The sequence below is a fragment of the Trichechus manatus genome, unplaced genomic scaffold, assembly GCF_000243295.1.
Source record: "Trichechus manatus latirostris isolate Lorelei unplaced genomic scaffold, TriManLat1.0 scaffold00049, whole genome shotgun sequence".
NCBI classification, from domain to species: Eukaryota; Metazoa; Chordata; class Mammalia; order Sirenia; family Trichechidae; genus Trichechus; species Trichechus manatus.
The window spans coordinates 1,306,603-1,318,759 of record NW_004443985.1 but is presented as its reverse complement, the minus strand read 5'-3'; positions in this window follow the sequence as shown (position 1 = coordinate 1,318,759).

The following is a 12,157-nucleotide window of genomic DNA, read 5'->3' as shown; positions in this document are numbered from 1 at the left end:
AAAGTCACCCTCACAGTGAACAGAACAGAGCTTAGAGTTACACTAATTTGAATATTAAAAGAGATGTGATTTTATTTTGTCCCTCAAGCTCCTAGAGAAAATGGGAGTGGATGGGGGTGGGTGGGTGTGGTGCTAGTGCAGAGACACCGTGTTGCTAACACTGGTTTTGAAATGGATTCACTCTTTTAAATGACAATTGTTTTAGAGTCATAATTGATACCTGTTTTCATAATTTCAAAGTAAGAAGGGTGGAGGGAAGGTAGAAGAAAAGATTCCTAAACTGGCAAGTCGCTGTTCTTCGACAATAGCTGTTGAAAACACATTACCTGGTGGGGGATTCAGTGCAAGCTGAATGAAGAGATTTCTGTCAGAAGAGAAAACATTTGTGGTCGCAAACCTCTTAAACCTCTGTGAGACAAAACCCCGAGATGGGCTGAGAGAGGCAGGACGTGTTCTAAGAGCTGTGCGTGCCCAGGAGGATTGGGAGCTCGGAATACGACTTACTCTAAATGGACAAAGGAAATACAGAATGGATGTTAATGGATATTTCAATTCAAGTTGAAAAACGAATCCAAGGAGCATTTTAATATAATATATATTTAATTGAAATGAACTGTGTATCTTAAATCAAAAATGATGTTAGCAACCCCATGCTGAGTGGGAATTGCTGGGTGACCTTTTCTTTCTCCGTCTCTAATGCTTATCTGGGGAGAGAACTGTTAGCTCCTATGTTTGCGGAAGGAATGAGTGAGTGAATGAGTGGAATCGAAATCGACAGAGGAGGTTTAGAAAGTGTGATTTTAATAATGCAGTTAATTTCCGGTGTTTCCCACATTTTCTGCAGTGAAAATAGATGACTTGGATAAGTAGAATAAGATTAAAAATCCGGTGGGGGAACTGGATTGGAGACTGTTCTCTTGAGAGGGAGGATATTGAGGGGAGCAGTGAGATGCTGCTCTCCTGGAGCAGAGATGGTCCCCTCCTGACCATGAACCAGCCGGGTAGTGAAAGACAAGGACAGATGCTGGTCAGCAAGGGTGGGGTGGTGGATCGGAAGCTGTGCCCAGAGCTGGTGTTCCAGGCGGCACTGATGTGGCCTCTCCCTCAAAGGGCTCACGGTTTGACTCTGAAGGCTCATTCACTCAGCACACGTAACTCCAGAACAGCTGTCTGTGCCTGTGGCTGGTAAAGACAGCGATGCCGGGAGAAAGCTGACATGGACAGTGGGCAGATGCGTGGGAAAGTGTCCACAGAGAAATGGCTGCTGTTGTGAGGGAGAAGTATGCCTCTCGCCCCGCCACCCCTCTCCTGGATGAGACGGCTGAAACAGGAGAACCATCTCAGCTCTCCCTGGGGCACCTTTCCTAGTACTTGGAGCACAAAGTCCACCCAAGGATTTCATTGGGGGTTGGGGGGTCAGGGTGGGCTTCAGCTTTCCTGGAAGGGGCAAGGCTGCATCTGGGCTCCCAGGATGGGGGAGGGGGCAGGGAGACCCAGCCACAGGAGGGCCAGAGGGGCAGCCAAAGACCCAGGAAGGACTGCGCCGTCCAGCAGAGCCTGCCAAACTTTGGGGATTGCCTGGGGTGGCCCTAAATGAAGCCCTCAGAGCCCTGTTGTTGTGTTCTGGTCGGTTCTGAGGTTGTCCCAAGAATTTGCATTTCTCACAAGTTCTCTGGGTGATTCTGATACAGGAGTCAAGCATTACACATTGAGTACTAGATGGTGAAGGAGACCCGTGTCACAACGGTTAAGCACTCGGCTGCTAACTGAAAGGTCAGTGGTTTGTTCCGCAGGAGAGATAACCTGGTGATCTGCTCCCATAAAGATTACAGCCTAGTAAACCCTGTGGGGTGGTTCTACTCTGTCCTGTAGGGTCTCTATGAGTCAGAATCAACGCCATGGCACCACCATCAACAACAACGGGGTGATACAAAACGGAAAGTCTGGAGACTCCAGTCCACCCAGAGGCACCTTGGAAGGAAGGCCTGGTGACCCACTTCTGAAAAATCCGCCATCAAAACCCGTATGGAGCACAGTTCTACCAGGACACACCTGGGCTCACCGTGAGTAGGAGTCGACTCACCAGCACCTGGTTTTTCACGGGCTTACCGCTCTTGTAGAAGAGGGGCCTGAACACCTGGCAGAGGGTGGTAGAGGAAGTTTAGTGACGGGGCCAAGTCCCTGGGGAAGGATTTTGTGCAGGAAGGTGACGAATGTCAGTGCCGCCCCCTGCGTCACATCACTCGAGGACCCAGATGCAGCAAGTAGAGATTTCACTTCACCACCATGCTCAGGTGCAAATAATGCTACACTATTTCACGTTCCTGAAATTAAATTAAATCTCTCTCTGTGGCCCTGTCCCTCCTGGGGATGGAAATTCACGTCAGTCATCAGTGAGCATCCTCAATGCCCCTCCTCCCAGGGGCGAGGGCAGGTGTCCAGGCCTCCTTTGCAAAGTTTGGAGCATTTGGTGAAGGCCCTCTGGCCATGGGCCCACGCTGCTGATGGCCTGGCTCATGGTTAAACCTGCAGGGGCTCTTGAGGGCCAGGAAGTTACTGCATGGTGTCCTGCTTAGCAAGACAACATTTTCCAGGGCCGGGACACCCAGTGCCCAGAATCCAGCTTCCCTCTCACATTGTGAGACCATTTTACTCTTGTTCTACCACCTCCTCCAGACACCCAAGAGTCACTTGCTCAAAAATTTCCCCCAGCCAAATTTAATAGGATGCACAGAGAGATGACGTCCCTAGCACTGAAGACAATCCCCTTCTTCGTTCTAAGGAATGTCCACCGGTTCCTTAGATTTGGCCAGTCCACGCGCCACCACACCACGCCCTCCTACTCAGGAGGGTCCCACACAGTCTATGCTCAGTAGGCACGTGATGGGACGTACTGCCCCTCCTTCTTGGGGATGGGCTTAGGGGAGGACAGTCTGAAAGCAGGTGATTTGGTGCCTACTGAAGTTTGAGAAGGGTCCCTGGGTAGTACTAACGGTTAATGTACTCGGTTGCTAACCAAATGGTTGGTGGTTCAAGTCCACTCAGAGGTGATCTACTTGTGAAAAATCAGTCACTGAAAACCCTACACAGCATAGTTCTACTCAACGCTCACGGGGTCGCCATGAATCAGAGTCAACTTGACTGCAGCTGGCTGTGGTGACGGAAGTTTGAGGGCCAGTGCCTGCAGAGTTTAATGTCGTTGTTAGGTGCTGACTCATAGTGGCCCTACGTACAACCGAATGCTGAAATGAACAGGTATTGGTCATTCTGAATTGGACAATCATATGGTCTACAATGCTGGGAACGACAAACTGAAGAGGAATGGCATCGCATTCAACATCATAAAGAACATTTCAAGGTCTATCCTGAAGAACAACGCTGTCAGTGATAAGATAATCTCCCTGTGCCTACAAGGAAGATGAGTTAAGGACCTGCCCCTTGCCTGTCCCTTGTGTTCAGGTCTCCAGAGCTCCTGTGCAACACACAGCCTCGCCCATCCCTGGAAGGCCAGAAAGAGCCAGTGGGCATACTTCCTAACTGTATAGAAAATAACGGACCAAAAGAGATCCACAGTGTCTGCACAAGGGCGAGCAGCTCGTACAATGTCGGTGCTAAGGGAGAACGTGTCACTGTTGGGTGCTGTTGAGGCAATTCCGACTCGTGGCCACCCCCTGTGTGCAGAGTAGAACTGCTCCACAGGGTTTCCAAGGCTGTGACCTCTCAGAAGCAGATCGCCCGGGCCTATCTTCTCAGGCACCTCTGCGGGGTTTCAGACTGCTAACCTTTTAGCCAGTAGTCACGCGCTTAACCCTTTGCACCACCAGGGACTCCAGGAGAGAAATTAGCGCTCGTTTAATCAGTCTTCTCATTTCCTTGGTGAGGAGTTAGGGCCCAGGGAGGGAAGGGGCTATCCCAAGGTCACAGAGTGAGTCAGTGCCAGGTCAGGGACGAGTCCCTAAGGTCCCTGACTCCCTCCTCCTCTTGCTCTCACCTGTGTGGGCGAGTCCTTTGCTCAATTAAATCTTGTAATTGACTTCATTTTGCCAACTATGAAATTACCATATTTGTCATCAGAAAATCTGCAGAACATCTAAAAGCCCAGACACACACACACACACACACACACACACACTTCACCTGCAATCCCCCTGCCCCAAGGCAGCCACTGTTAACATTTTGGGATGTGTTCTTCCAGGACGGGGCACACAGCTAGGGGAAGCCGCTTGCACGCTTCACTGCCGGAGCAACCTCCCCACCTCGAGTGTCTTGATGGCTGCAACCAGCTCTTGACACTGAGCTCGCAATGGGAATGAGTGTCCAGCAAGAGAACACTGCCAGACCACAGTGGGCAGAGCAGGGCCAGAGACTCCACTTCAGGGGCACTAAATGCACTATGCTTGGCCCAGGAGTACATGATCCACTAAGAGGGTGGGGAGGCACCTGGTGCATTTCTCTGCACTGTGGCAGCCATGCGTCCTGGCCCTGGGCTGCAGCTGAGGCAGGAAGGGGAGAGACTGGGTGTGGTGCTGGGTTTCGTGGTCAGCCCTGGCCTTCTATAGCGAGCTGCTCTGGTCTAAGGAGGAAGGGTGAGGCAACAAAGGAAAATGAGAACAAAGGAGAATAATTATAAGACTGACAACAATAAAGTTGTCAAGTTGGCTGCAACTCGTGGAAACCTTATGCCTAACAGAACAAAACATTGCCTGGTCCTGAGCCATCTTCATGATCGTTGCTATTATTTGAGTCCACAGTTGAGGCTACCAGGTCAGTCCATCTCATTGAGGATTTCCCTTGTTTTCGCTGACCCTCAACTTTACCAAATATGATGGCTTTTTCTGGTGACTGGTCTTTCCCAATGACATGTCCAACATAAGTGAGCCAAAGTCTTCCCATCCTTGCTTCTAAGGAGCATTCTGTTTGTATCTAAGACTGATTTGTTCATTCTCCTGGAAGTCCATGGCATACTCAATACTCTTCACCAACAACACAGTGTGAATGCATCAGTTCTTCTTCTGTTCCTTTTTCACTATCCAACTTTTCACAAGCATATGAGGAGATTGAAAAGTGGTCATCAAAGTGACATCTACACTTTTTCACTTTAAAGAGGTATTTTGCAGCAGATTTGCAGAATGCAATATGTCATTTGATTTCTTGACTGCTGCTTCCATGAAGGTTGAATTTTTGATCCAAGTAGAATGAAATCATTGACAACTTCAATTTTTTCTTCATTTATGATGATGTTGTTTATTGGTCCAGTAGTGAGAGTTTTTGTTTATTATTATTGCAATGATAATAACTGACACTTATTGGAGAAACCCTGGTGGTTAACAGCTACAGCTGCTAACCAAAAGGTCGGCAGTTTGAACTCATCAGGCCCTCCTTGGAAACACTATGGGGCAGTTCTACTCTGTCCTATAAGGTCGCTATGAGTCGGAATCGACCCACCGGCAACGGGTTTTAACAGGACACTTATTGCTGCCTATTATGTGCAAAGAGCCTTGTGCCCTTATCTCATTTAATTTCCAGAATGGAGGTGTGGACAAGGATGGTGGGGCTGGAGGTGCAAGAAGGCGTTCGATGTGTGATGTTTGGGGGTCTGAGATTGACCGAGCTCACTGATGGATGAACGCAGAGCACAAGGGAGAGAGAGAAGCCAAGAGTGACTCCCAGGTTCATCTGAGAAAATATTCAAAGTGAGCCCAGGGTCTTCCCCTGAGCCTACCCCTGAACTTTTCTGCCATTAGCAGGGCGCCATCTTGGTTGGTAAAGAGCAAGTGTGTTTGCCCCCCACTGGCCACAGCTCTGCAGCCAGTGTGGAAGGAGCCCGAGGGAAGGGGGCCGCTCTCAGGGACCACTTCCCTGTCTGATTCTGGCCCCTAAACCACACACCCTTGACACATATCAGGTGAGTTCTTTCTGACCTGGGCTGAGTCCGAGCAGGTGGCCACCAGGAATTGGGGCAGAACGAGTCAGCTCTGTGAAAAGAGACGGGGAGAAAGGCTCACTTTGGCCAGTCATTTCTCTGGGAAGCATGTGATGGGGATGGCATGGACAGGTGCTGGGCAGTCAGGCTTTGGAGGAGCCACTGCTCTCACTGCTGGCAGAGTGAGTGACTCGTGTATTTGGGTAAGTGTCTGTTTGCCATGATTATTCATGCAGCCCCCGTCCTTCCACTCTTCCAGGGCCGGCTGTGGGAGCGGAACTCCAGTTCTCTGTGATCAACCCACTGGGAGGCAGCTGGCAGGCAGTGGGGCTGGCGGCGGAGCCCTCAGCCAGAGAGGTGCAGGGAGTCCGGGCAACGAGTGGACCAATGAAGGGACCCAGATGACAGGCAGCAGCCCAAGTCTCTCATGGACAAGCCCTCATGCAGCCCTTACAGTGCCCTGGAAGACAAGGGGTCTCATCTTTCCCATTTTAACAAAGAAGAAACCACATAAGGAACAGACTTTTCTGAGTCACAGAGGAAGGCCAGAAGAGACACTGAGGTGGTCAATTCCTTGAAGACCACTGCACTGGGGGTATATGGGGAAATACCCTAGAACTCTTGCTTCGAGGGCCCTCCAGGGGCCCTTGGACACTGACTCCTGGTGGAGGGCTCACCCGGAGGCTCACAGATGCTGAATCCCAGGGTACAGCCTCACCCATGGGGCCACTTCTTTGGCAGCATCTGAATGATTTCCTAAAAGTCAATGGCATGAAACAACTGTCTTCACGGAATGATGTTGGGAGTTCCTTGAGGGAATGGGGCTTCTTTCATCATCTTTGTGCCCCCAACCCAGCCCTACAAAAATCTAGCGTATATACACACAATAACTATTTCCTAAATAATCGTTAGTGTCGGTTGAGCTATACCTCATTTAAGGATCACGACTGCCCCGTGAAGTAGGTATTGTCTTCCCTGTCTCCGTTTTCCAGACCAGTCAAGCCTCAGAGAGCGTGAGGAGTGTGTCCAAGGTCCCAGTTGCTATTTTGCAGGGTACATGTGAGACCCCAACAGCCTTTGCTGCCTGCCATGTTCTCAGCCCAGGGAGACCAACGAAAAATCTTCACAACGAGGACAGCACAGGGCTGGGAGAGACTGCATGCCCACTCATAGATGCAGTGGCACCCTCTGTAGTTCCACCTCACCCAAACTTGTCCATTTCTCTTCATTTTAAATCCAATTTCAACTCCATTATTTCATTTTGCAATGGAATACATAAAGGGATGTTGCATCATCCTTCACGGTTGATGAAAGAACCACTGTATAAGATATTCTCTACAACTGCTAGAAACAGACCCACAAAATAGTGGCTGGAAGAAAACGCTGGTCTCTTTTTGCCTAATGTAATGTGATATTCAGAAGCAGGTGGTTCAGGGCCAGTGTGTTAAATCCATGATTCCATCAAGTCCTACACTTTTTCTATCCTTCTGCTCTGCCATCCTGGTGGTGTGGCTTCTGTTCTTAAGGGTGTCTTGTGGCCACAAGATGGCTACTGGGGTCCCACCATCACACTTATATTCCAGACAAGAAGAGGGAGGAAATAAGTAAAGTGTAAAAGGGCACGTACCAATTTATTTGGCCCCCTCTTTTAAGGAGCTTCTCTGGAAACCTCATCCAACAATGTCCACTTATAACTCATTGGCCAGAACAAGTCTACTGCTAGCTTTACGGACAGTGGGAATGGCATTTGTTTTCACTGGGCCCTTTGATACCTCCAATACAATCAGATTTCTTTTACTAGGGAGAAGTGGGAGTGGATATTGGGTAAGCCCCTCCTCATCTCTGCCACAACTTTGTTTTGCCTTGGCCTGGCCTTGATCTATGTAGCCAAGGACTGCCCGAGGGAAATTTTCATAGACGTCAAGCTGTAAGTGACCTCTACCGTCAGAAACTCTGAGGTGAGTCTGGCCTTGCTCTAAAGTCTGCCCGAAGCCTCAACAGCAGGGCTTCTTTCTGGGCTGGTTTCAGGTAGGAACTCACCTGAAAATAAGGAAAATAAATACCTTTGGCTGGGCTATGCCCTGTGGATGCTGTGAGCCTCAGGGGACATAATGCGCGTGACAGCACCTCATAAACTCTGGTGTCACTCTTCTCGACATCACCAAAGTCAACAGTACTGCTGCAAATGTCCAGAACCTGAACAATCAAATGAGGCCGAAGGATCAGCAGCATTAGCATCATCTGGGAGCTTATCAGAAATGAAAATTCTCAGGCCTGACCCCAGACTTACTGAATCACAACCTGCATTTTAACAAGACCCTGGGTGATTCATGTGCACAGTAAGTTGGAGAAGCACTTCCCTAAAGAGGCCGTGGTGGGCTCTATCTCACAGAGGTGAGCGCCAGCCTGAGTTAACCATGGGAAAGCTGCTCTCTCCCTGCACCCCCCGCCCCTCGGGCTCCAACTTCCCACCTGTAATCTGAGGAGTGTGCCCTAGACTCTTGCTCCATCCAGTGTGGCCCAGGGACAAGCAGCATCAGCTCACCCCCGCACTCTTTAGAGAAGCAGAATGGGAGACCCCTCCTCAGAGTGGCTGAATCCGAATCTGCATTTTAGTAAGACGCCCCCCAGGGGATTCATCTGCACTAACTAGATAGTCTGTGTGCCCTGAAGTGAGAGAAATCAAAGCAACTGAGGCAATTGATCCCAGGTCCCAGACTGTGATGTAGATGATGGGGACCACTGGTTGCTACAGCTAATTGGGTTGAGCTGAGTGGAGATGAACTCCCTCTGAAAGCTCGGTGACTGGAAGATCACAAGGTCAAAGGGCAGAGGATGTGGTGAGCCACACAGCTAGATTCCTGGCTTAGGTGTGAGGCAGGGATCAGGCTTGGGGGAGGGGAGGTTGCTCATCTGGCTCTTCTCTGGAGCTGGGTGGGTCCCTGGAGCCAGAAGTAGGGCAGGTGGGGGCTCTGGAGACGGCTCTGGACTACCCCTCCCACCCCTCCTCTCTCTCCAGGGTAGGTGGGTATGCTCCAGGTGCTAGATGAGCATCCAGTTGAGTCCAGCAGCAGAAGGAAATGGGGTCTACCTCGCCACCGAACACTTGGTTGTTAAAAAGAATCCTTTGAAATGGTTTGATGTTTTGAACTAAATAAAGCTGTGCTCCCACTCCTATTGAGCTTCTAATGGAGTCTAATTTTATAAAGAAGCCGATTAATGGCTTTGTAAATATAAAAGAAAGGATCCCTGCTTCTTTTCTTGACCAAAAGTCTCCAGAAGCTAGTCCTATAAAAATGTCAAATCCTGCTTTAAAGAACGGCAGGACTCCTGGGAGGAAATAACAGGAAGTGACTCACCAAGGGCACCCTGAGGCCGCTCGGCAGTACAAAGGGCCCCCTGCGCAGAACCGTGCACGGCTGCAGGCCTACCACTGGGAGGAAAGGCCCCCCGACAAGAGGGCCGCCCATCTGCTCCAGGCAGGGGGCTGCGCTGTCGGGGCCAGGGACTGTTGGTCCCCGCTGACAGAGACCGAGCAATGCTGTGAGGCTGAGCACTGGACAGAGCCAGAATTTGGTGCCTCAAGGAAAACTCACCTTGAAATAGGCTCAAGTAACCACCCCAAACTGCCAGCCCAGGGACTCTCACCTGTACTGGACTCTCTCTGGTTCTCACCTGGACCCCATCTGATGAGCTAGGCGGATCCCTTGCAGAACAGGTGGAGACCTGGAAGATACCTCTTCTGTTGTCTGGTGGACTCACTCAGACCTGAATCTTCTATTCTGCCATCTAGTTCTCTGTTGGCCTCACCTTAACGTCCCTTCTTCCCTTTCCCCATGTCCTGCCCCTTGCCCTACTCACTCCTCAGCCGCTGGGCTTTATCCAGACCTTCACCAAGGATGAGTGCTCCATCTCAGTTCCCCCAGATCTTCAGGTGATGGCCCAAAGAATGTTCAGATGCCACACTCCGGTCCAGCCATAAACCCATTGCCATCAAGTTGATTCTGACTCATGGTGACCCCCTGTGTTACTACCTCACAGGGTTTTATTGGCTGTAATCTTTATGGAAGCAGATCACCAGGGCTTTCTTCCATGGCATCACTGGATGGGATCGAACCTCCAACTTTCTGGTTAGTAAAAAAACAAAAACACAAAACAAACTCATTGCCGTCGAGTTGATTCCGACTCATAGTGCCCCTACAGACAGAGTAGAACTGCCCCATAGGGTTTGCAAGGAGCAGCTGGTGGATTTGAACTGACAATCTTTTGGTGATTAGCCAAGTTCTTAACTGCTGCACCACCAGGGCTCGAGGCTTTGACTGTTAGGAACCTTATAACTCTTTCAGCCTCTACCCATCACCCAATTCCAAAACCGCTTCCACATTGTAGGTATTTGTTAGAACAGCACCCCCACTGCTCAGTACCAAATTCTGCCTTAGTTATCTAGAGCTGCTATAACAGAAATACCACACATGGGTGGCTTTAACAAGCAGAAATTTATCTTCTCAGAGATTAGGAGGCTAGAAGTCTGAATTCAGGGTGCCACCTCTAGGGGAAGGCTTTCTCTGTCTGCTCTGGGGAAAGGTCCTTGCCTCTTCAGCTTCTGCTTCCTGGTTTCTTGGAGATCTCCATGTGTCTTGGCATCAATTCTCCTCCATCTCTGCTTCCCTTGGTTGCTTAATCTCTTTTATATCTCAAAAAAGATTGATTTTAAGACACACCCTATGCTAATCCTGTCATTAACATAACAAAGAAAACCCATTCCCAAATGGGATTATAACCTCAGGCATAGAGATTAGAATATATAATACATATTTTTAGGGGACACAATTCAATCCATAACACTTTGTGTGTCTATTTCAATGTTTTTATCCTAAATGAGCCCATCTAGAATTTCTCCCTCTTTTCCAACACCCCTGTTTATCATCCTTTCTGCCCCTGGACATTCCCCCATGGACCTCCAACCTGGGCTGTGTCCCCCTGTTCTCCCTCTGCCTGGGAATAGTCCTGTTGCCCACCTTGAGATGAGGGGCTGTGAGTATGAACAAAAGAGCACCTGAGTCAGCCCTCCCACTTTATCAATGTCACAATTGGGTCCAGAGAGGGCATGGGCCTTGCTTAAGTTCACACAGCACATTGGTGGCAAAGCCAGGATCAGGCCCCACAGCTCTGTGAGGCAGAATGAGGAGGTTTTCTCAGCATCGTTTGGAGGGAGCAGGAAGCAGCTGCAGGCCCCAGTGGCTCTGAGAAAATGCTGCTGTTGGGCTCATCAGAGCTTTCTTAAGTGTAATTGACTTTAGACATTAAACTTTAAGCAGAATGAGCTCACTCGGGTCTGCAGGGTGAGGAAAAGTGCCTGGCGTTTCCTGCCTCCTGGGGCAGCGTCTGGGGTTCAGATAGCCCATCCTCCTGCTGCAGGATGGGGCCCTCTCCTGGGAGGGACAAGAGGGTACAGCAGGATACAGAGACCATGGCCAGCTGGCCCTCACTGATCTGGGGGGTAGGGTGGAGGAGGAGTGCAGGATAGACCACTCATCCAAACAGTCATCAGCTATTCAGTAACTGTCTTGATCTTTTAGTGCTACTGTAACAGAAATACAACAAGGGGGTGGCTTTAAAGAACAGAAAGTTATTTTCTCACAGATTAGGAGGCCAGAAGTCTGCATTCAGGGTACTGGCTCTAGGGGAAGTCCCACTCTCCAACTGGTCTGGGGAGAAATCCCTGTCTCAGCATTCCTGGGTTCCTTGGTGATCTCTACGTGGCATCTGTCTTTCCCTGTTTGTACTTGCTTGCTCTGCGTCTTGTCTGCTCTTTTACTGTCTCAAGAGCGATTAGGTTTCGGACACGCCCTACACTGACATGGCCTCATTAACATAGCAGAGAAAACCCTATTTCCAAGTGGGATTACGTACACAGGTATAGGGGTTAGGATGCCAGCACATGTTTCTGGGGACACAATTTAATCTTTAACAGTGAACGATTACTGCAGAGGTGAGGAGAAGAGAGAGACCTCAGCTCTTGCTTGTAGGGGACACCCCTCCCTCCCCGACCATGCTAGCTCCATTTTGTTCCTAAATCTGTCAATCATGGACCATCGATCATGGACCATCAATCATGGACCATCAGTCATGGACCATCAACGATGGACCATCAGTCATGGACCATCAATCATGGATCATCAGTCATGGACCATCAGTCATGGACCATCAGTCATGGACCATCAGTCATGGACC